Here is a 25,205-nt window from a genome sequence, read left to right as displayed (position 1 = left end):
GCCTTAGTTAGTTATGTTCATTTGCATGATAGAATGTTTCCTTTGCACATTATAATTAGTTGATACTTATTACTATATATTCTCTCTCCCAGTTTCCGGAAGCAGCAGAGCAAGAAGAAGGGATGTAGTGCGGGGGGTGAGGTTGGATGTGATTGAGTAGGTGAAAGAAAATAGACGCTAGCAGCTAAATCTTTGATAAAATCTTTTTATGCCCAAAAACTTCCGAATCCCCTTTAAATGCTTAAAAAAAATAAAAATCAATAAGCGCTCTTTTTTAGAAATTAATATCTATTCTTAAGCATAGGTAGGGGATAAAAAAACCGGGGGTTACGGGCGGAAATCTTTCCCAAATTGGGACTGTAGGCAGATTGGTGTGTGACCTCTCAATTCGTGTACAGGTTGTCAAACTTTCCAGTCCACATCGGTATCACAGCCTCACAGGCAACCGCACCTGTGTACGGTCTGTCCAAGTTTTAAAACCTGGCTAAGGCCGCTTCACTATCTGCTTGTCGTCCGCCCTAAGTCGGAGCGACGGTATTGCACGGACTTCACGTGGTTGAAACTGACACTGGGAGAGCAGAAGCTTTGCTCTTTACTACGAAGGCCTAGAGGGGTCAAAATGTTTTTTGAACTTTTTTTTTTTTTAAATTGATAATAACCACTTTTGTTCTGGTAATAATCACTCCGCGACACATCAGGACTTTTGTATCTTTCCTCCTGACTATACCGATGCATGTCCCCACAGTATCTCTATCAGCAATACTCTGACCTTGAAATTTGGGTTTTTGAAATTGACGCCTGTTGTTCAACGCCACAGCAATATTGAAACTCTATAGCGGATAAATATATGTATTTAGACTTATCGCGAGTTTTTTTCTTATTGACAAATCACAATGACTTTGATAATTCTGTTGTCTTTAAATTTTGGCATTACGAGAGACATCTATTCAAACTAGGGCCAAATTTATGACAAACCTGCAATTTGGTTCAGTTTTAAGCATCAAAGTTCAATGCTCGGGGACTCGAACTCGAAATGGGTCAGAATAACAGCCGTTTATCCTTACATCCTCTGTATCGCGGAAAATAAAATCTTCAATATAACTTGTTGTAAGTTCCAGGACTACAAATACCAATTGCGCTTTTAATGGCTTTCAGTATATGTATTATGAATTGAGAAATAGTTTTAGTCACGACATGGCTGAAATATTGCCGATGTGACTTAACTCACTCACTCACTCATGAATCACGTTCTCATTTAATTATACTAACTGAAAACCTCCTGATAAACAAATCATCGAGAGACGTTTTTACAAAACCAAGCAGTATGACATATATAAAGCCAAAAAATTGTAAATATTATCAAGAAAAACTATTTCATGGAACTGACACCAGGTCACGACGACCCAGCACGTGCAGTCAGTGAGTTTGCCACTGAGGTAGAGTCTCCTGGGTGACGCAGCACGTGCAACGTTTGGTGTGAGACTCTTGCCTCCACCAGTGTCGAAATGAGATCGCAGTGACAGACCTTATTTTGGAAAATAATGTCGAGTATAACGTAAACGCTTTCAAAAAATGAAAACGTTCATTTTTCAAAAGGAATACTAATTTTGATAAGGCTGAATATCGCCGATGTTCAAAGGTGAGTGAGTTAATATTTAACGTCACGTCGGCAATATCTCAGCAATACCCTGACGAAAACAATTTTGAAGAATAAAACCAGTCGACGATGGACAGTAAAGATACTAGAGTATAATAGATGTGAATATAAAACTAGCATGTAAAACTAAAACAGTATAAAACACGGTCCATAGATCGCCAACGACTGCAGGTAGATCACCATGGGCCGATGTTCCAAAGAATATAAGAAATGTTTGGATACACATATAAAGAAAGATAAGAATGAATTGATCAGCCCCCTAGAGAAAGTTAGAAAATACCAACAAAAAGTAACAAATGTAATAATTATGAGAATTTCCAGGCTGCAGTGGTAGAGTTGGTCAGAAGAAGATGATTTGTTCATGTCTTTAATAATAAAGTGCTGTTATTATAATATATATTGTTCATAGATAATGTAGGTTATTTATAAATACCAATATTTTTAAACCTATCCTATCTCACGATTCTCTCTCTGCTTCGACACTGAGTGGAACGAATGTAAACTTCTCCCTGAAGGCCTCTCTTGTCCATACACCCGTGTGGCACCCCTTGAAGAGCAACCTCCTCGTGGTGGGTGGTGGGTAACGCCAATGGCTCTTCGCCCCTGTGTGGACCCGGGGTCGAATAGGTCCACAGCACCCCATTGCTGGTCGTAAGAGGCGACCAAATTGGGCAACCCGTTTGCATCCCTGTGTCGGCAGAGGAAGGGAGTCTGGTGGTTGAGGATGACGGAACCGGCAATAGTGTTCACTAATCCAACACACCACTTCGACCCTAACTTTGCCTAGACGGGTGGTAGAATAGGCCCGATTCTACCAATCGGCTGGTCACGCCTTGCCCTGTGCATGGAATGTCTATACAAAACGTGGTATTACATAACACTTTTGACCATGTTCAAAATGTTAACACTATTCTACGAAACAAATTAGCCTCGCAGACCCATGCACAGAAGGCGGTGGCTCATGGTACCAATCTGGTGATGCTGACCTCCGATTTCTGTACGTCTCCAATTGATTGTCATGGACAGAACCATCCTGATCTTTAATCTGGTAGGCAGCTACAGCATTTCATGTCAAATTCGCTGGAGTATAACATCCCCTTATCCCTGGTCTTTGCAGCTCGGAGACCCGCTGCAATATAAGATCGTCCTTGTTGACACTCCACGGTGGGTGGGGAGAGGGGATGCCGAACCACATTACTCACAACATGGCTTCCCAATACCCCGGTTCAAAACGAAGACATATGGATACCGACAATTCCTCGTCTGACGAGAGTACGCCCCCCCAGACCTGACTACTGGCCACGCTTCCTGATTATTGAGGCTTGTGACAAGCAAACTTTGCAATTGAACCCTTTTGCAATCTCCAAAGGTATCGCTGGTATCTGCGGAGAGGTTGCCAATGTCACAAAGCTCCGATCTGGCTCTCTCCTGATAAAATGTACCCGGAAACACCAATCTGTAAATCTTCTCAAAATACAAGAATTTGTAAATATCAAGGTCGCTGTCTCAGCACACAAAACCCTTAATTCGTGTAGAGGCATTGTACGGGACAGAGCTCGATGCCTGTCTGACATGACTGAAGAACAAATTGTCAAGGAACTCTCTCAGCAATCCGTCACAGCCGTCAAACGATTTACCTTCAAAAAGGATGGTGTTGTTCAACCAACGAACACCTTTCTCTTCACGTTCGCGCGAGCAAACATTCCTGACTCGATTAGAGCTGGTTATTGTAGCATTGGTGTGGAGGTGTATGTCCCCAATCCACTCCGGTGCTACAACTGCCAAAAGTTTGGACATGGATCCAAGTCCTGTCGTTCCTCTGCTGTCTGTTACCGCTGTGGTGACAAGCATGAGGGCAACGACTGTACTAAGGCAGTGAAGTGCACAAACTGCGGTGGTAACCATATGGCCTCTTCCAAGTTCTGCCCAGTATGGAAACGCGAATCCGAGATACTGAAGATAAAACACAAAGAAAATATCTCCTTTCACGAAGCAAAGAAGAGGGTTGCAAGTCTAACTGCAGCCCCTTCAACCATCACCTACTCTGCTGCTGTCTCCCGTCCTACCATCACTACTGCAACCATCTCATGTCAGACCGACCTGACATGGGTCACGTCTTCCCAGCCAACTCAACTCAACACAACTCAGCCTATCTCAGCCACTCCATCTCCAACGCCAAAAGTCAAAACTTCTGAATCACAAACACCAGAACAAATGCCAAAACCAGAGACAGAAACTGCGCGCAGAAAAAGGGAAAAAAAGAGGCTAGAGAGACTAAAGCAACTCGAACAACCGCCAAACACAAAACCAAAGGCCACCTCTCCCTCAGAGGTCCCCATCGAGGTCCATAACTCCTTTGGCCCTCTGGATATGGAGGTAACTTCATCTCCACCAGACACCAATAGGAGTTCATCAAACGCTTTCTCACGTTCACGTGACATGTCACCATGAATCCACAAAACATTATCCAATGGAATTGCAGAGGACTTAAGAATAATTATAATGAATTACAGCTATTGATTCAAGACTTCAAACCATCTGCGTTTTGTCTCCAAGAAACCTACCTAAAAAGGACTGATAATTTGACATCCGTCGGTACAGTTCCTACAACTCCTTTTCTCCTCCCGGTGTAAAAGCTACAGGAGGCACTTCTATCCTGGTGAGGCAGGGCACCCTCCATAGCCCTGTCCCACTTAACACCAACCTACAAACTGTTGCTGTCCGCATAACTCTGAACATAGGGTTTACACTATGTTCCCTCTATCTCCCTCCCACCTCAACTGTCCGCCTATCAGATCTTCAGAACTTATACGATCAACTCCCAAAGCCCTGCATAATCATGGGCGACTTCAACGGCCATAACCCCCTATGGGGGAGTAATGATACAATTAGTAAGGGAAAGATCCTTAAAGAGTTTCTCTCCAATAATGATGTATGCATCTTCAACGATGGATCAAACACCTATCTCCATCCTGCCACTGGATCATACTCTGCTCTCGATCTATCACTTACAGATTCTAATCTTTTAAATGAGTTCGAATGGTCGGTCCATGACGACCTTTGCGGAAGCGACCACTTCCCAACAATTCTTACTCCTATCAACCCCACGGATGAACCACCATCAACAAGATGGAATTTTACTAAGGCCAACTGGCCTTTATTCCAAACCCTATGTTCAGAAAAACTTAGGCTGGACAACTTCAGGAATGTTCCTGACCCCATGGAACTATTTTCAGACGTCCTAAATGCCATCGGAGACAAAACTATTCCTAAGTCCTCTGCAAACCCGCACATACGTAAACCATGGTTTGATACAAACTGCAAACAAGCTAGGAAAAATAGGAAGAAGGCGGAAAAATATTTCCGACAACATCCGACAGTGCATAACCTGAATGCTGTTAAAATGACAAATGCCAGAGCAAAACATACCTTCAAACAAACTAAACGCCGCTCATGGAGGAAATATGTGTCCAAAATCAACTCCCGCACACCCATGTCCAAGGTGTGGAACATGATTCAAAAGATCAAGGGCAAAGGGTCAAAATCAGGAGTTCACCACCTGAAAGATGGCGACTCCCTTCTAACAAATAAATCTGAAATTGCAAACAAACTTGGCGAAACTTTGGCAAACCACTCCTCCTCATCAAATTATAACCCTCAGTTCAGGAAATATCAAACCCAACAAGAAAGGAAACCAGTCAATTTTAACTCTGATAATGGGGAGGATTACAACGAAACGTTTTCCCTCCATGAATTACGTACTGCCCCAGGACAGGCTCACGACACTGCGGCAGGAGCTGATGAAATCCATTATCAGCTTCTGAAACACCTCCCTGACATAGTGAGTGAGTGAGTGAGTTAATATTTAACGTCACATCGGCAATATTTCAGCCATATCGTGACGAGAACAGTTGATATTGAAGTGAAATATATGTATATTATAAAAAAAACTGCCAACGAAGGGCAGTAAAACAACTAGAATATCACATATTCAGATAAAACTAGTAATAGAGTCTAAAACAATATCAAAATGGACAACACAATATAAAAATGGGCTATAAGATCACCAACAACTGAAAGTAGGTCACCATACTAAGGTCCATGGGGACTTACAGTACCTTTGCTACCTGCATGGACCCTAGTCGGATTTACACCATCCCTTCAGCCGCTGGTGATTGTAGGATAATTTAGCCAAAATCTAAATGAACGAAAATACTACGTTTAAAAACTTGGTATGTGCAAATTCTACTTTTGAAGTTTTGGGACTTACGTACCCTCTCAGGAGGACAATAATTTTACGCTACTTCAACCCCCTTTGAGGGTACAGCCACTAACAATCTAAGTTACTAATCTAAACTACCAATCATTAAAATACATCTATCTACAGAACATGTTAATCAGAATTCATCAATGAAGTCAATTTCTTTTAAAAAACCAATAACTAAATGAGAATTAACAGTAGTAAAAAGATCCTTAAGTGTTTGTACACTGAAATACTTATCCCTTATGATGGAGAATTCAACAGAGTCAAGCAGGATATGCTTGACCGTAACTCTCTCATCACAAGGGATACAAAACGGAGGATCTTCACCTTTTAGCAAGTATTTATGAGTATAACGCGTATTGCCAATGCGACATCGTCGCATAATGACCTCTTGAAATCTGGACTGGCAACCCAAGTAAGTATAACCGATGGTTGGTTTAATTGCATGTAATTTATTGATACCTACTTGGGCATCCCACTTCTTCTGCATCAGATCACGGATGTAAGTTCTAATGCAAGCCTTGTAATCAGAGTAAGGAATGAGAAGTGGTGTCACAGATTTGTTGAGTGCTGCCTTAGCAGCAAGATCGGCCATTGTATTCCCAGAAATGCCAACGTGGCTGGGTAACCAACAGAAGACGATGTCGCACTGTCCAGTAGCAAGTTCATTATATAATTCGATTATTTCAATTAAAAGTGGATGTTTGCAAGAGAGATTTTTAATAGCCTGAAGGCAAGAAAGAGAGTCAGAAAAAATTATATACTGTTTATGTTTGGGATGTCTTTGAATATATTTAAGAGCTGTTAAGATGGCGTTTGCTTCTGCTGTAAATATAGAGCTGTAATCCGGTATTCTAGAAGATATTGTTCTGGATCCAATGACAGTGGCACATGCAACCGCACCACCATCCTTGGACCCATCCGTAAATAACGATTTGTATGTATTATATTTATTTCGTAATTGACTAAATTCTTGTTTATACTGTAATTCATTTGTTTCTGATTTTTTAAATGTAGTTAGTGTTAGGTCAACTTGTGGCCTAACCAATTGCCAAGGAGGAGAAGAAAGTAGACGAAAAGGAGATATAATCTCCAGCTCAATTCCGGCAGCAGCAATAAATGGTTGAATTCTGTGTCCAAGAGGCGGAATAAGTGAAGATTTCTTGTTGTATAAATCCTCATAGAGGGGATTGAAGACACAGTTATATGCAGGGTTAGACTTATTAGCATATAACTTTGTTATGTACTGTAAGGACAGTTTAATTCGGCGTTGTTTTAGGGAAGGCTCGTCAGCTTCAACGTAAAGACTGTCAATAGGTGCAGTTCGGAAAGATCCAAGACATAGTCTTAGACCTTGATGGTGAATAGAATCAAGCACTTTGAGATTACTTTTACAAGCTCCACCATAGATGATGGAACCATAATCAAGCTTGGAACGGATCAGCGATCTATACAAGTGTAGGAGGGTTGACTGATCACCTCCCCACTTAGAGTTAGAGACAACTTTCAAGAGATCCAAAGCTTTCAGACATTTTGTTTTAAGATATTTGATATGAGGTAGGAATGTAAGATGATGGTCAAATATGATACCTAAGAATTTAGCTTCTTTAACTACTTTAATGGGAGTACCCGATAAATGTAAGTCTGGGTCTTTATGTGGTTTATACTTACGACAGAAATGGATGCAGTTAGTTTTAGACTTAGAAAACTTAAAGCCATTTTGTTCGGACCAATCATTGATTTTATTGAGACAGACTTGCAACTGTCTCTCAATTGTGCGCATATTTTTACCTCGACATGAAACATTAAAATCATCGACAAATAACGACCCATCAATAGAGTCGTTTAAAACTTGAGATAAGCTGTTGATTTTTATACTAAACAACGTTACCGACAATATGCTGCCTTGTGGTACACCCTGATCTTGATCGTAAAATTCAGACAAGGTGGATCCCACTCGAACCTGGAAATGCCTGTTTGACAAAAACTGTGATATGAAATTTGGCAAACGGCCTCTCAAACCCATGTTATGAAGATCTGTTAAAATTCCATGTTTCCAGGTGGTATCATAAGCTTTCTCTAAGTCAAAAAAATATAGATACGGTGTGTTGTTTATTAATAAAACCATTCTTCACAAAAGTTTCCAGTCTAACCAAATGGTCAATGGTACTTCTGTTTTTCCTAAACCCACATTGGATATCGGTAATCAGTTCATTTGTTTCTAAGTACCATATTAATCTGTTATTGACCATTCGTTCCATGGTCTTACAAACACAACTAGTAAGCGATATTGGCCTATAGTTAGAAGGATCACTGTGATCGCGGCCAGGTTTCGGTGTAGGAATGACGACAGCATTACGCCATGATGAAGGAAAATTTCCCGTTGTCCAGATGTAATCGAATATATTTAATAAAGTTTCTAAACAGGAATCCGGTAAATGTTTAAGTAACTCGTCGCCTGAAAACCAGAGTGTTCTAAGTCACAAAAACCTATTTTCGAGGAATTCGATCTTGAAGTTTAGGACAACAATATCTTTTTCATTTTTCAATCGAATTCTTTCAAATTTTGCACTTGCATGTGACATGTTAAACAGGATCAGAAAATATCAAATTATATGCTCAATCTATTGAAATAAATAAGAAATCCAAGAAAGATGATTGGAGATGGAACACTTGACAAAAGAAAATCGTGATTTTTCTCAAAACCAAAGTGTTCTAAGTGTCAAAAAACACAGCTAAAACTCAGCTTTATTATATTATATCGATATTTGATTGTTATTTCCTTTTTACCTTGTTATTTTTTTGTCGTTTAAACCTGTTTTTCTTTCATAAGAGCTATATTTAATTAGATAAAGAAGAAATAAGAACAGAGTTAAAATGTTCCATCTCCATGATGACAATCACTTCAAAATTGGTTAATCTCGATGTCACGTGATCAAATTGTGCTTGCCCATTGGTCAATTGACAACTTAGAACACTCGAAAATTAACAACATGTGATTTTCATGGAGATAGAACAAAGTTTGTGTTTGAAAAACCACTTTTACAGCTAGATAGCACTGTAAAACGTTGCTAGAGTAATAGATTATGCTCTAAAACCTACCCTGAGCATACTAACTCTAATTTTGTCAAAAGTGGACTTAGAACACTCTGGTTTTCAGGCGACGAACTGATAATGAATATTATCAGAACCTGTAGCAGTATCATGAGCCTGCCCCAAGGCAGTATGCAGCTCATGAATGGAGAAAACCTCATTATAGTCCTCCTCATTATCTGAAGCAAAATTGAGTTTCTTTTTTCTGCGTGTTCTTTAGTTTTTTGAAATTTCGGTGTAAAATTTGATGAAGATGAATGTTGAGCTAACGTTTCTCCCAATTTATTTGCTATATCAGATTTACTGGTTAAGAGTGTGTCACCATCCTTCAGATGATGAACACCAGATCTTGAACCTTTACCTTTTATCCTTTGCACCATATTCCAAACTTTGGACATAGGTGTTCGAGAATTAAGTTTGGATACATAGTCCCGCCAAGACTGCCGTTTGTTTTGTTTGAAGGTACGACGTGCCTTCGCATTAAGTATTTTGAATTTATTCAAGTTATGGACAGTTGGGTGATGGCGAAAATATTTCTCTGCCTTTTTCCTCGCTTTTCTAGCATGTTTACAATCTGAACTAAACCATGGTTTCCGCACATGTGGACTCGTAGAGGACTTTGGTATACAATGATCAGCTATATCATTTAAAGCGTCAGAAAATACCTGAAGAGGATCAGCTACATCACTGAAAAAGGAGTTTTCAGTTTTGATTTACACATAGTTTCATACAAGGACCAGTTAGCCTTGGAAAAATTCCATCTTGTGTAAGATGGAGAATCAGCTGGGTTTATTTCTGAAAGTATAGTTGGGAAGTGGTCACTTCCACAAAGGTCATTATGGACTGACCAATCAAATTCATTGAGAAGGTTAGAGTCAGCCAGAGCCAAGTCCAAAGAAGAGCAAGTGCCGGTTGCAGGATGGAGGTAAGTGTGAGAATCATCATTATATATACAGAGATCATTATCTGAGAGGAAATCTTCTATTATTTTACCTTTAGTGTTAGTGTTTGTACTACCCCAGATCGGGTTATGACCATTTAGGTCACCCACAATAACACAGGGTTTCGGAAGTTGATTATAGAGCGATTGGAGATCAGCAAGATGAATTGCTGACGAAGGCGGAATATATAGTGAGCATAATGTAAAAGCCACGTGAAAAGTAATCCGCACTGCAACGGCTTGGAGATTAGTTTTAAGTGTTAAAGGACTATGGATAATACCCTGCTTAACAAGGATTGAAGATCCTCCAGTGGCCCTGTCACCAGGAGGAGAAAAAAGAATGATATCCAATGAACTGACGTAAATTAAAATTGTCCACCTGCTTCAGGTAGGTTTCCTGTAAGCAGAAAGCTGATGGTTGTAAATCCTGAATCAATAGCTGTAATTCATTGAAGTTGGTCTTTAGTCCTCTACAATTCCATTGGACAATACGTGAAGAAACTATGTCTTTGGTGGGTTGATTGGGGATCTACCCCTTGTATTGTTTTTGGGCGACAAGCTATGAGCCCTGTACTGGATGTTTTCAGACACATCTATGTCTTCGAGAGATCCAAACTTGGATTTTGTCTTGTGTCCCTTTTGAGGCTCTGCCACTATGGTATTTTTTTTTGACGATTCGTTTATTGGTTTGTTTTTCTGTTTTGACACTTGCTTCCCATTAATTCCAGATGGAAGTTTAGAAGAAGACTTTGATGATGATTGTTCCTGGGAAGATGGCCGAGATTCAACTTCTGCTCTAGCAGTTGTTGTGGATGTTGATAGAACGGTTTGTGTTGACTGGTCAGGAGAGTAGAGCTTCGGTGCATCAGAGTCAACCCATGTCAAATTATTCTGGCATTGTGTTGACGAAGTGGACACAGTACAGGTTACATTTTGATGTGTTCCGGATCTCGTAACTGAAGCATAGGACTCATTTGGTTCTGGTGTCTGAACAACAAGTTTTTTGGCATCAGCAAAACTAAGATTCCTTGTGAATTTAATTTTATTAATTGCCATTTGTTGTTTCCAGATTGGACATTCTTTTGAAAAAGAGGAATGAGTACCAGAGCAGTTAGTGCATTGTTTAAAGGTGTTATCACAATCTTCAGTAACATGGGTTTTTTGGCTGCAGTGAGCACATGTAATAGAATTTGTGCAGTTGTTTACACCATGACCATACTTTTGACATTTGAAACATCTCAATGGGTTGGGAATATAAATATCAACGTTGAGATGACAATACCCTGCTTTAATTGATTTTGGAGCAGTTGGATAAGAAAAATGGAATAGGTAAGTGTTTGTTGGTTTAGTCTCAGAGTTTTTCCGTGTTGTGAATCGTTTCACAAATGTCACTCCTTGTTCTTTCATTTCAGAGACGATGTCCAATTCACTCATATCTGCAAATAGTTGATCCCGGTCTCTGACGATTCCTTTGCTTGTGTTCAAGGTTCTATGTGGAGATACCGAAACCGGTATTCCAACAAACAGCTGAGTTGACATCAAATTTGTTGATTGCGGTTTCCTGCTGCATTCGATGAGCAAAGAGCCTGAGCGCAATCGTTTGATATTGCGGACCCCACCTGCAATACCATGTACACCCTTTGACACTGCAAAAGGGTTTAATTTTAAAGGAGATTTGTCAACAGTCTCGAGAACTAAAATCGTGGCCAATATTCAATTGAGGTAGACGGTCGTTGGTCGTCATCATCACTGTCCAATTGACGTTTGTTTCGTTTTTGGGGGTTTTGGTAGTCCATAGTAAGCGTAGAAGGTTCATCATCCGAGCTCCCCACCCGCCATGGAGTATCATAAAGACAATGCTAAAAACAAGTGGATATCCGACTTGCAGCACCAAGGATACTCGGATGATATACTCCAGCAGAAAAACTAAAAGTTTAATTATTCCACTGAATTGGCCCATGAGCCACCGCCTTCTGGGCATACGACTCTAGGCAAAAAGGAACAATCGTTCTCATTTAAAGTCAATTCAAAAATTGTGAAATCGTTTTGTTTACCAAAGCCCAAAACAGGATCATTTAAATAAATCAAATTTGTGCAATAGAAAATAGAATGCACAGGGCTTGGCATGACCAGCCGATTGGTTGAACCGGGCCCATTCAACCTCCCGTCTAGGTGAAGTAAGGGCCGAAGTGGTGTGTTGGGCAAAGGAACACTGTTCCTGGCTCCAGTGCCCTCAACCACCAGAATCCCGTCCTCCACCGACACAGGGGCGCAACCCACGGCAAACGGGTTGGTGGACCAAAATATCCCCCCCGGGTCCACAACGGGGGGTTGAAGGGCGCTTAGCGTTACCCAGCACCCACCACGAGGAGGTGGCCCTTCATGGGTGCCTCCCGGACATAGGCTTGGAAACACTCCTAAATATATTTGATGACATCTGGACATCCGGACACTTCCCCCCTTCGTGGCACAATGCCATCATCATCCCTATACCAAAACCCGGTCGCGACCATACTGATCCCTCAAACTACCGTCCTATATCACTAACTAGCTGTGTTTGCAAAACCATGGAGCGCATGGTCAACAATCGATTAATCTGGTACTTGGAGACCAATAACCTCCTCAGTGACCTCCAATGTGGTTTCCGAAAAAAACCGAAGTACCATTGACCATCTGGTGCGTCTGGAAGCATTCATCAAAAAATCCATTGTCAACAAACAACATGCAGTATCTATCTTTTTCGACTTAGAAAAAGCATATGATACAACATGGAAACATGGTATCCTAAAAGATTTACACGAGTTTGGATTGAGGGGTAGACTACCTCAATTCATATCTCGGTTTCTAAATAACAGACAATTCCAAGTTCGGGTGGGTTCCACACTGTCTGACTACTTCCACCAAGATCAGGGCGTCCCCCAAGGCAGCATCCTGTCTGTCACACTTTTTAGCATCAAAATTAACAGCCTCACTAACGTTCTGAACAGTTGCGTTGATGGGTCCCTTTTCGTCGATGACTTCAATATTTCATGTCGTGGTAAGAACATGCATGCAATAGAAAGGCAGCTACAACTCTGCCTTAACAAAATCCAAAAAATGGGCCAATGAAAATGGTTTTAGGTTTTCAAAATCCAAAACGAATTGTATTCACTTTTGTCGTAAATACAAACCACACAAGGATCCAGACCTAACTTTAGATGGTACTCCCATCAAAGTAGTAGAAGAGGCCAAATTCCTTGGACTCATATTCGACCGCCACCTGGCATTCTTACCACACATAAAATATGTGAAAACAAAGTGCCTGAAGGCTTTAGACTTGCTAAAAGTAGTTTCAAATACAGAGTGGGAAGGGGATCAGACCACCCTCCTTCACCTGTACAGATCATTAGTCCGCAGTAAACTGGATTATGGCTCCATTGTCTACGGTGGAGCCTGCAAAAGCAATTTAGAAAAATTAGGCTCTATCCACCACCAAGGACTAAGGCTCTGCCTGGGAGCTTTTAGGACCTCTCCGGTAGACAGTCTATATGCGGAGGCCAATGAACCTTCCCTTGAACAACGCCGCATTAAACTCTCACTGCAGTATATCACTAAATTACGTTCAAATGAGTCCAATCCAGCATACAATTGTGTTTTTAACCCGCTCTATGAAAACTTATTTCCTAAACTGCCAAGCCTGGTTCCACCACTTGGAATAAGGATCAAACCACACATATCTGCAGCTAAAATTGATCTCAACATCATTGCGCCTTACCGACTTCTGTCCTCACCACCATGGCAAATGGTGAAACCACAGATTGATCTTACCCTCACCAAACTCAAAAAGTCTGAAACAAATCCCTTGGTGTTCCAACAGGAATACAACCAGTTACGTTCGAAGTATAACACTCACAGATCAATCTTCACAGACGGATCCAAGGACGATGGCCAAGTTGCCAGCGCTACAGTCATTGGAGCCAAGACTGTCTCCTCTAGGATCCCCGACAACAGTTCCATTTTCACCGCTGAAGCCAAAGCTATCTTCTCAGCTCTGACCTACATTCAACAGCAAAATCAGTCCAAAAACTTCATCGTATTTACAGATTCATTATCCTGCCTTCAAGCACTTCTAAACGTGACTTCAAGTCACCCAATCATCCTGGACATATTAGAACTGTACAACGACCTTTCTACTAGCCAATATGACATCATCCTCTGCTGGTTGCCGGGTCACGTCGGCATAGCAGGTAACACTAAGGCCGATGCTGCAGCAAAAGCAGCTCTTGAAAAGCCCCTATCCCCACTGCTAATCCCGTACAGTGATTTCAAACCCACTATCAAAGCTATACTCGGCACTTGATGCAAAAAAGGTGGGACACTCAAGTAGGAAGAAACAAACTCCATGAATTGAAGCCAACAATCGGTTATACCTACTTGGGTTGCCAGTCAAGACGTGATGAAGTAATTTTACGACGATGTCGTATTGGCCACAGTCGGTTTACACATGACTATCTGCTAAAAACAGATGGGGATGGACCCCCCATATGTCTCTCCTGCGATGAGGCTCTCACCGTCAAGCATATTCTGCTTGACTGTGTGGATTTTACATCTGCAAGGGACTCGCATTATCACGCAACCAATCTGAAAGATCTGTTCTCCAGCGTGAGCGCTCATCTGATACTAAACTACCTGAGGGAAGTCGATCTATATCATAAAATGTAACTGTGTAATGTCAATAACGAATGTACCTGCTTTTCAATCTAGTGCTATGACATTCTCTGTTCTAAAATGACAACGTAATGAATGTATGTCTTTGAAACGAAACCACTTTGTACTTACAATGTATATGAATGCAGACTTGTTCTCGTCACTATATGGCTGGAATAATGCCGATGTGACGTAAAGCCCAACTCAACTCAACTCATCTGACAAGAAAACCAGCAACCTGTGAAGCTCGGTATCACAAGCCTTTTTCTTGAAGCGTCCGCTCGTCACGCTGAATACCTGGGTTCAATTCCCTACACAGATGCCATATATGAAGCCCATTTCTGGTGTCCCCCGCAGTGATATTGCTGGAATAGTGTTAAGCGGCATAAACCTATACTCACTCACTCACTCCTTAGAGATTCCATTTTAGACGATGGCGTGAGGCGAATGCGCTTCCGAGTCCACATTCCACAATCACGGGACTAGCTATTATGATTTAAACTTATGTGATACCTGAAAAAATACAGGAAGTGGCTTCTGCACCGATTGACATCTTATGCCAAGATGAAGGAGTTGGAACACCTCAGATGCTTGCCATGTTGATAAACGCAAGGAGTTTACCGTATTCTTGCAGGTCATCGATTTCCGCCCGTAGTATGCGTAATGAGAGTTCTGGACCAGGGTAATCTAAAGCTTCATTTAATAGATAAAGCTTTAGTCGGACCCTTCCCATTACCCTCTACTACCCCTCTACAAAGCTTTATTTCACAAATAAGACTTTAGTTGGGGACCCTTACCATTACCTCTACTATAGTGGGATACGAACTCCACCGGGTATCTTGCCTCTATGTCGTGTTGACGGGAGGTAATACTGTGTCATACGGTATCCTCTGCTTTTATTTTCACTTTATTTATGACACTATGTCACACTGACCTCAACGAAACAGTTTAACGTGAATCGCCTATGATCTCTTTGGTGTTCGTAATGAAAGCTTGCTGGGCCTTTCGTACCCCCTGTTCTATGTACTTTTTTTTCTCGTCTTCGCTGATAGCAGACTTACGAGACTTGGATCGGATTTCTTGTTTCATTCTATGATATTTTGCGAGTTCAGAGAGGACTAAACGAAACTCCTCCTCCGAGATTTTGTTATCAGTGAGTGCCGTGGAAATAAGATCGCTTATGGTGTTAAGCTTTGCTTCAGCTAGAACCCCGATCTCATTGTGCTTCAATGCTTTACGATGCAGTCTGCGGGATACAAGCTTAAGCCCTAACCCCAACACCCCTGTCACTCCAGCCGTTATTTCGAGCCCCATCACTATAGGTGCGGCCACGATGGTAGCTAACAACCCAACACCTGCCACCCCTAGGCCCATGCTGGCTGCCATAAGGGTAGTATCAGCCCCGTCCACGGCATTGAAAGCTCTATGGTACTTTTTATATAGTGCTTTCCGCTTGTCGCGGTCTTGTTCTAGTTGACGTTTTACATCGCATAACTGCCTCAAGCGGAACCCGTCTACGGTTTCCAGGGTCTTCGCTACTTCATCTATGCCTGGGTACAGTCCCATCCTATAATATATATTGCAAAAGATATTTTAATTGGGTTTCAGTTAATAGCCGATCTAGTTTCCAACTAGTGTTCTGGTACTAGTTCAGGGATATAGCTCAACCCCATAATATATTTTAATTGGGTTGTATTTAACCTTCGATTAATGTACTTAAAGCCGATAATACTTAGATCAGCGTACGTGTAAAAAAGCGGGGTCTTAGCTCTACGCCCATTAAGGAGACGAACCCCATCAAGACTTGGTACAGGGTCGTTTCCCGATACCTTAATAATACGACAACGTTGGTTACTAGCCCTATCTTCCCATCGTATCAACATATCATCTATAATGTTACGATACCCAGGAAACGAGGCATCTCCGAGATAGACTTCTATTATGAATGTGAAGTTTTCCGCTACATTTCTAAAGACCTCTTGGTGCTTAAGTAAGCTGATTGATGTCTTCACTTTCTCCTTGGAAGTTACCATGTTGCCCGAGTGGTTTGGTATTGGTGCGATATATATATTATGAGATTCATAAACTAACTCTCCTGCTGCTAATATCTTGTGGCGGTGCGGAACGAACGCTCCTATAATTATGCCGTTGTTCTTAATCTCGGAGATAGTACCATCTTGTCTCAAGGTGATATAAGGTGCGGTGAGGGTTAAGTTGATTAACCATTCAGGTTCTTTAAAATCTGATAACGACACCCGCCTATACACGTTGTCTTTGAAGTGCAGGATGTACAAGGTGTCTTCCTCACCAGGTTGATCGAATCCCTCCGTATCCCCTAAATCGCTAAGTGTAGTGTTGGGGCGAATCCAAGACATTGCTATATTATTACGAGATAATTTCCAACTGGTTTTCTGATAATAGTTCAGGGGTGCACTTCACCCCCATGAAGTGTATGTTGTCGGGTAGGAAGATCTTGGTTAGTGATATAGTGTCTTCCACGACCACGGTGACACCCTGCAGACTGGTTTTGGAGTCGACACCCACCCGCACGTAAACGTTGCAAACGTGATACTGTTGTTGTTTCCCCCACCGGAGTTTGACCCCCTTCACAATCTCTACATTATCCCGCGATGGTTCCCCTAGGTAGACTTGGATGATAAGTGTTGAGTTCGCCGGTAGACTCTCCAGGATCCTGACCACACCTTCGAATTCAGACACCAACTGCAATACCACGTTTTGCATCCCCGCTTTACTCGATAGCATGTGGGCTGCCATACTGGCGAGTGGGCTGATGACTACGCTACGTCTCTGAGTCGGGATGTAAGCCACGAGCAGGGTTCCGTTGTTCACGACTTTGTTTAGGTGGTTGTCTTTATTATCCGTAAACACGTAGGGGGAGCCGAGCCTAATATTGAGAAACCAGTCGACTTTACCCGTAATAACACCCACTTGTCATCATCGGTGAAAACGGCGTATATGGTTTGTTTCGGGCGACGGTAGTGCTCTCAACATCGGTTAAGTCGAACAGTTTGCCCCGTATGGGTATATCATCCAGTTATCATCCCGGTGGTGACAAGGGTGTACTTAGTGTTGACTGCCGCTCTTGAGGTATCTACTATATATCGCTTAGGTTGCTAGTACCACCGGGAAACTTCAACGCGTTTATAAATGCTGTTTTAAGTTGCAAAGGCGTACACTTTACCATCTACTCCGGTGTCGTCGAATCCGCGTGTGTCCCGAGATCGGAGATCCCCACATTGGTGCATTTTTCAACTTCATTCCGGGACCTTGTGCGCTGGTCATTTTATGTGCAGCGTTACGCTGAGGTATCCTATATTCACGAGATTATGATTTATATCTAACACCGATATTATCAGCTCAGGGATGTTGCCCTGGGTTAACCTCTTATATTGCCACGTTGAAAACGACTTCGGTTCTGCCGTCGTTGTATTTCTCCGTTTTAACCGGTACTGCTCTCAGTATAGTTGAAGGGTGGCCTCCTTGAATGTTGTCCGTTGTGCTAACCTGGTTGAGATGAATGCACAGCTCTCGATGCGGTACTAGGTCGGGTAACTTCGTGCCTGTGGCGGTAGTCGTTGGTTTTATCTCTTCAGGCTGTATACCGAGTGTGTCAGTGCCAGTGGTCGACCGAGCCTCAAGGAGTTTCTTCCGTTGTTGATTAACACCACTGTACCGTTTGAGTCGTTCATCTTGAGTTCGGCTCCCAATGGTTTGAATACCTGCGTAAACTTAGAGAGCACACGCTGTAGTAACCATCAATTATCTTGTTGCTAGCGCCACCTACGAACAGTTTATTGTTGCTAGCGTTGATGTTAGTCCATCGTGGTAGGTAGGTTATATCGCACAGTGCTACTTCGAGTTGACCCGACGTGTTATCGATCGCGTGCGTCAGCTGAACGGCCTCGCCGCTCGTTATTCCTGGGAGTGTTATGTACATGTTATATAAACTCATTATATAATAGTTTTAAAACATGAAGATCGTGGTTAAGCTGATGGATTGTATTTCGACGCCCAGTTCATAGATGTATTCGATAAGTATAAGTTTTCGGTGACTAACGTTAAGACAGTGCACGCTTGGTTCAACAACCCGATGCAGTTCTGGCAGAATCAACTCAACTTCGCCGTGTGGTGCGCTACAACGGGGTGTGGTGTATCCGACACTTTTCGGCGTGGACCGCTGAGTCAGTCTGTGTTCACGTTTCCGCGTGTACTACCAGGTCAGGCGTATCCTCAAAGAGATCAGCTCCACTCTCACAGGAAAAAGCGTGGAATGCAGTAAACAACCAATACGATAGGCGGGCCTCTGAACGTATTTGCAACGAATTCGAATCGACACTAAAACGGATTGGCGTTTGCGGGACCGAACCACGGATTGGGTATTCCTATCGTTCACAACATGCCTCTCGTGGAAGCCAGCGAGTTGCAAGATTGGGGATACAAGTCATATCCTATCACAACAAACGAGTGGGATGACCGTTACATGGCATTCGGCGACAGCAAGGATTACCGAGTTTGGAGGTTCGAGCAGGGGTGATTGGAAAAAATTCATGTTGGAATCGAAAGGGTATACTCGTGCGGCACCGAACGCTTGAATGACTCGATTCGAACGTGCGTGTGGGCACTGTTGGGTGCGCAGACGCAAACGCGTTCCAATATACTAGGTAAGGGGACTGCTACGGCGCTCAGAAACAGTTCGTTGTCAACGTAGAGGATGCTATCAATGCTCCAGTTGATCTCCGAGTGCCATCAAACGCTACCAAGACGTGTTGGAATACGCCAGGTCGAAAGTCGACTACGTGTTCGACGTGGGACTGTACATGGCTCCGAGCGATATGCAACTGAGAATAAAAAAAGTGGTGGGCTACAACAACGAAATAATTGTAGCCACGGCGGACCAAAAGTTGAAAGTCAACCTCGATGTCAACGTCCCCGTCCAACCACCCCGACCCGGTGAAACGGGTATAGTGGCACCACCCCCGGAGCCTAGGGTTCAACCAACAGCCCCTGTGGGGTCACCCCCACACGTTCTGGAGCAGCACATCGATAATAAAACAGCAATGGTGGTTGGTGGGGTAGCTTTGGGGCTCATTTGGTTAAAAATTCCTTAGCCGCTACGTACACCAGACCCGCCACGGCGACGATGGCTGCCCACAGGTTTTGACTAAGCCACGTGGCAGTTTTAGCTAAAACACTCAGCAACCACGAGACGATGCTACCCAGGATGCCGGGTAGGGCTTCGGCGGCCTTACCAGCCAGTTTAGCCAGGGCCTCCCCGAGTTTTTTTATCCAGTTCCCATCACTTGGTGGTGTGCCGCCACTTGGGGGTGTGGGGGTACCCCCACTAAGTGACACCACCAGGGTAGATATGATGAAGCCCAATGCAGTCAAAATGCTGGCGATGGTGATCCCTTGCTCCCGGAACAGGATCCGGATCCTGTCAGCTAACGTGGTGTCTTGGTGGAGGACTCGATCAACGGTTTCCCGCACACGGCTGACCTGGGATCGAAGCTGGTCTCGGAAGGAGGATGCCGTTTCTAGCCGGGTCTTCTTTTCATCTTCCAAACTACGTATTCGTTCCTCGATGGTGGCTTTCAGAGACTCGTCCTCCGTTTCACCGAGTTTGACCTTTTCATGGGCGATGTGGTCGTCTATCGCGTCCAGTTTGGCTGTGTTGTTCACGAGATGGCCGCGAATGGTTTGCATGGCCTTGTCCAGCCCCGCGCAGTTCCCGGCGGTAAATTCGAATCGGGTAAGGGTTTGTCATGGTAGGTGGCCAACAGCTTTTCAATGTTATCAGTCATGTCTTGATCCGATGTGGCGCCCCTGATGTCTTGCAGATCTTGAAGGGGAAGGGCTTTAGGCCGTCGCCCGTAATCTATGAAGCCTAGTTCATCGCGAATAAAGTCACCTCCATGGCGACTGCCGAGTGTTGATAAAGCAAGCGGTTCTCTAGTGCGCTTATTCATGAGATCGATCTCTGGGTGAGCCCTCAATGCATGCGTGCCCTTACCATCGACAAAAACTTGGAATATTCTCGCCCCCGGCTCTCGTAATTTCTATCCTCTTTTAAACCATCGTAAAACCCGTTGGCGGCCTGCTTCACGAGTTCGTTGCCTTGCGAGAATGAGGTTTCATCATCCTCGAATGTTAGGGCACTATCATCCCACATATCATCCATAGGTATTTCTTCATGACCGCCTTCAGCCATTATTTAGTATTAAAACTTATATATTTCATTTATATAACAATGTGCGGTAGAAAACTAGATCCTTTCAGGAGATCGAGAGAGCCACTAGGTGTCAAAGCCGTCGTCAGTCGGTGACCATCACCAACAATCCCAGCAAGATAGACCAGAATCAAACGCTGCTGGTTAGATTTCCAAACCTTGGCGCGAATGACCTCATTGTACCAGGCACTGTTCGACTGGCGTTCAACATCACGTTGACCTCCGACAGCGACAAGCGAGCTAGCTAGTGCGGAGCGTAGGTCGAGCTATCATCAAGAAAACGACCATCAAGATCACGGTAGCGAGGTGCTGAGCATCGACGACAGCGGCGTGTTTCACTGCTACAAGGACCTCTGGAAGCGAGGAGAAGCGCGTCAATGGCGTGTACCAAGGTATCAATAAATCGACCAGATCGCGCGTGGGTATGCCTTCACGGCAGACCAGTTAGACAAGCTATCGGACGGTGAAAGGCCATCGCTCAAAGCGTCACGGGAACGGTTCTGCGTGCGCTCGACTTCGAGTTGCTCACGGAACAGCGCCCGTTTACCAAGCGGCGCTGGGTGATAGGCTTGAATCACGAGCTCCGCGTTTAACGACTACAGCAAAGTAGTGCGTCGCTGCCCGAGCGGCGATGAGGCTAGTTATACCATAGACAACATCTCTCTGGAGTTCGACATGGTCACTAACCGGAGCTGGCCAGGCAGGTTCGAAATCAGTACTTTCGGGTAATGTAGCCATCCTGTACGATCGCGTACTGAGACATAGATCTATCGTGCGGGATAAGAGCGACACTGTGTGGAATATCAACCTGAGCGTGCCGGCGCGATCGATGAAAGGCATCCTGGTCGTCCCGTGGAGGATTACGAACCGTTCGGAGGGACAGCGAAGTTTTCAACCCGAGATTGAAAAGGTGGAAGTGACCATTGAGGGCGTGCCCAACCAGCTGTTTAGTCATGGTATGCGTGCGTACCAGCAGTGGGATGAGATAAAAAGCTGCCGAGCAAACATCCATATATAGCCAAAGACCTGGACCTATCATCCGTGCAAATCGGTGAATACTTAACTAACAAGTGCGCTGTGGTTGGACATGCGATCCACGGATGATGATAAACTACACGGTAGCGGCCGTAGAATAGACAATGGTAGCGAAGGAATTACTATCCAGATTACCAAGAAGGCTCAACCGGCTGGCAAGTTGAAATTATATCTGTACGTTATTATGGATCGCAACTTAATATAGACAATGGGAGATTCGTGCAAGCCATTTACTGATTTGCCTGGCGGCAAGCCATCTACTGATTTGCCCGCTGACCCACACTGCGCCATAGTGTCGCGGGCAGACTGGCTGTGGGAAGACCGTTTTCGTGTTGGATATGTTGGAGGGTACTACAGGGATGTGTTCGATCACATCGTTATCATGTGCCCTACTCTGAGCATGAATAAAACGTACACGGAAAGACCTTGGTTATGACGGACCCTGGCGTACACAGAGTCGATCCGGGGCCACGTCTACAGGACTGGTTGAAAGCTTACCATATAAAAATTTAAAGAGTCGGCGTTGTTCATACTGGGCGACTGCAGCGCTAATCGCGAGATAACAAAAAGAGAGATATGCTATCGTACCTGGCATTTTCAGGCCGACCGCATAAAGCACAGCGTCTGGGTGCTAACGCAGAAGTTCAACTTCGGTGTTGAAAGACCTCAGGGAGCAGACGCGATGGGTTGCCTTATTTCACTGCAAGGACAGGGATTAGTTCGAGTGTTTGAGAGAAACGATGTGATGAGCAAATTAGAGCGAGGAGCGGTGAAGAAACAGCTAGCTGAAACTAAACCGCTAAGCTCGTGCTCAAGACAGACCAACCAGTGGCCTATAGTGTGTTTTAGCTTAGCAATGCTTAGCAATGCTTAGCAAATGCTTAGCAATGCTTAGCAAAGCTAGCTTTAGTATAAATACTTAGCATTTAGTTATAGTTATGGTATTTGAAGTGCTTTCGTCGTGTGCAACTTAACCTTTATTTCTCTGTGTTTAAACATATATCGTATATTATATAGTTAAAACTAAAACTTACTTATCACATTATAGGATGGAGTGTGAGGAATTGCTAGAGCAACTGTTGGTACCCCAATCACCACAGGTGGATGATGATAAGCGAGAGAAACTGGTGGCGTTGGCTGTTGGTGGCAAAGCCAAACATTACTTTGGGGAGTACACTCCGGATAAAATTCACAAAATGTCAGCCGAAGAAATCGATAAACTGTACGCTAAATACGAGACTAGACTAGGTTCAGAAATGACAAAGACAATAGGATCGGCTATGACCCAGATATACACTGGTATTGCGTCATACTTCCTTCCCATCCCCCCGGAGCGCCGACTTTACTTGTGGGAAGACTTAGAGAAAGACCCTTTTATCGAACACGCCTTGAGCTCTATCAGCTGCGAGCTGTATCACAAATCACGGTATGTTGTTAGCCCGGTTCACGCGGCGATTATCACAACAAAGCATTGTCAATTTGAGAGGAAAAATAATAATAATAGTATAGATGGATGCTGCACAGGAGACCCCCAAGGAGGAGACCCCTTCAGGAGGAGACCCCACCCCAACAACTGGAGGTTTCACAGGAGGTGACCCCTCCACAGTAACCAGGCAGAAGAATCCTAAAGAGAGTAGCTGCGGTAAAAACGGTGGTGTAACCAACATAAAATTATCAGGGTGACTCACCGGGCGACTCTTGTTAGTTGTATGCGCAACTGCTGCCGTGGCTATCTACGTGGTTATATACCGCGACACAGAGGAAGTGAGGGAAACCCGGAATTAAATTAGTCAACCCGCATATCATGCAATAAAATATATATTTTTATATCATATACATAATGTCTGAGGGAAAACGTTAGTCAACGGCGCATACCACGCCACCGTGGTCGCCAGTCTAGCCGTAGGATACGCTTCGGTTGACCAAAATGGTGCTTAAACAACCGACTATCAAGCTAGATTTCAACCTGCAGGATATGGGTATGCTAATAATGAACCTTGGTATGGCGATGGCCACAAAAGGACATCCTAGTAAAACAAGGAATAATACCTGAAGATATTATGAAATAAATATAAGGATGGCTACGATTGCTATGATGGTGGGTGGTGCGTTAGTGAATGCCCTGGCATTTTCGGGAGTAATTTCCTCTTCTCTAAACTACGAGAGTCACACGCGGCTGAAATACAGAGCGGAGAGGAAGCGTACGATCTACGCTATTGAGAACTTACAAATAGCACAGGCGATGCGCTAAACAAGCGCCTCCAGCGGATCGATTACATTAACGAACAACTCAGGCGTGAAAACCATGCCGTTCAAACATTCCACGATGTCGGCGGCGCTTGGCGAGACAATACTACTTATTAACTGGTAAGCGATTGGAGCCACTACAGAAGCCAACACTCACTCAGTACTACACACCATCCAAGGGACAAATGGACCGTGAACTGACCTTCATAAGCTGGGTATAGCGGCGACTGCTTTGGTTGTGAAACAATTAGACTAATACACATATAAATATGTTAACATGTACCGATGTGAATATATACTTATGGGAAGACCGAGACCTGTGGTAGGGTATCGCGGTACTCATGGGTACTGTTATTCCCACATGGGAAGTCCCAACTACTGCGTGTTCTGTGTGTGGTATAGGAGTCAAAGGACACTATTGTTTATGTAAAGCTCACGGGGCTAGCGTAGTCAGACATCACCTCATCTACGAGAATAAAAGGCCTACATAAAAGAGCGTGGCGATTTCTCAAGATAGACCCCAATTAGAGATTATTACACACTTACGTATAGATATGTTTGTGGAACTTGATCCCAGTGAAGACATCGAATCTCAGGTAAAAACATACTCAAAGATAAACTGAACTTCAGATTTCAGGTAATATTGAAAATGGTATGGATTAAAGATGGTGTTAAGTATACTTTCGTCCCTTAAGTATGTGTGGGAACATCGACTCAATATCAGATAAATTGTTTTACAAGTATATCCGGAATACCTGCTAAACTTCAAGGAATACTATATCAAACAGTGTGAGCACTGGATCGAAACAACCCATCTAAAATAGTTCATTGGGGTGTGGAGAGAGGATATATGATTTTTACATTCTGGCTGCCCAATTAGACATTAATTCCTTAGGTGTTATGCGCAATTATGAATACTATACAGTTAAATGCAGCACTGAAGCTAATAGGTAAGTATTTAAGAGGCTGGCATGCTTGGCGTTGATAGGAATATAGATGTCTCAGATATTAAGCCCTGATAGATGATAAAATAAAA

At 43.4% G+C, this 25,205-nt stretch overlaps 1 long non-coding RNA gene across 1 annotated transcript; it reads left to right on the top strand.

The window, feature by feature from the left end:
- Nucleotides 1–1,029: 1,029 nt before the first annotated feature.
- Nucleotides 1,030–22,843, top strand: LOC124266247. Its single transcript, XR_006895691.1, has 4 exons — nt 1,030–1,160; nt 3,138–3,142; nt 9,898–9,903; nt 22,833–22,843. It is a non-coding gene; the product is annotated as an uncharacterized LOC124266247 (long non-coding RNA).
- Nucleotides 22,844–25,205: the final 2,362 nt, after the last annotated feature.

Source organism: Haliotis rubra, unplaced genomic scaffold, assembly GCF_003918875.1.
Source record: "Haliotis rubra isolate DU_JTF1 unplaced genomic scaffold, ASM391887v1 Scf1240, whole genome shotgun sequence".
In the NCBI taxonomy this organism is placed as follows: Eukaryota; Metazoa; Mollusca; class Gastropoda; order Lepetellida; family Haliotidae; genus Haliotis; species Haliotis rubra.
The sequence above is the reverse complement of the archived record's forward strand: the minus strand, read 5'-3'. Positions and strand labels throughout refer to the sequence as shown.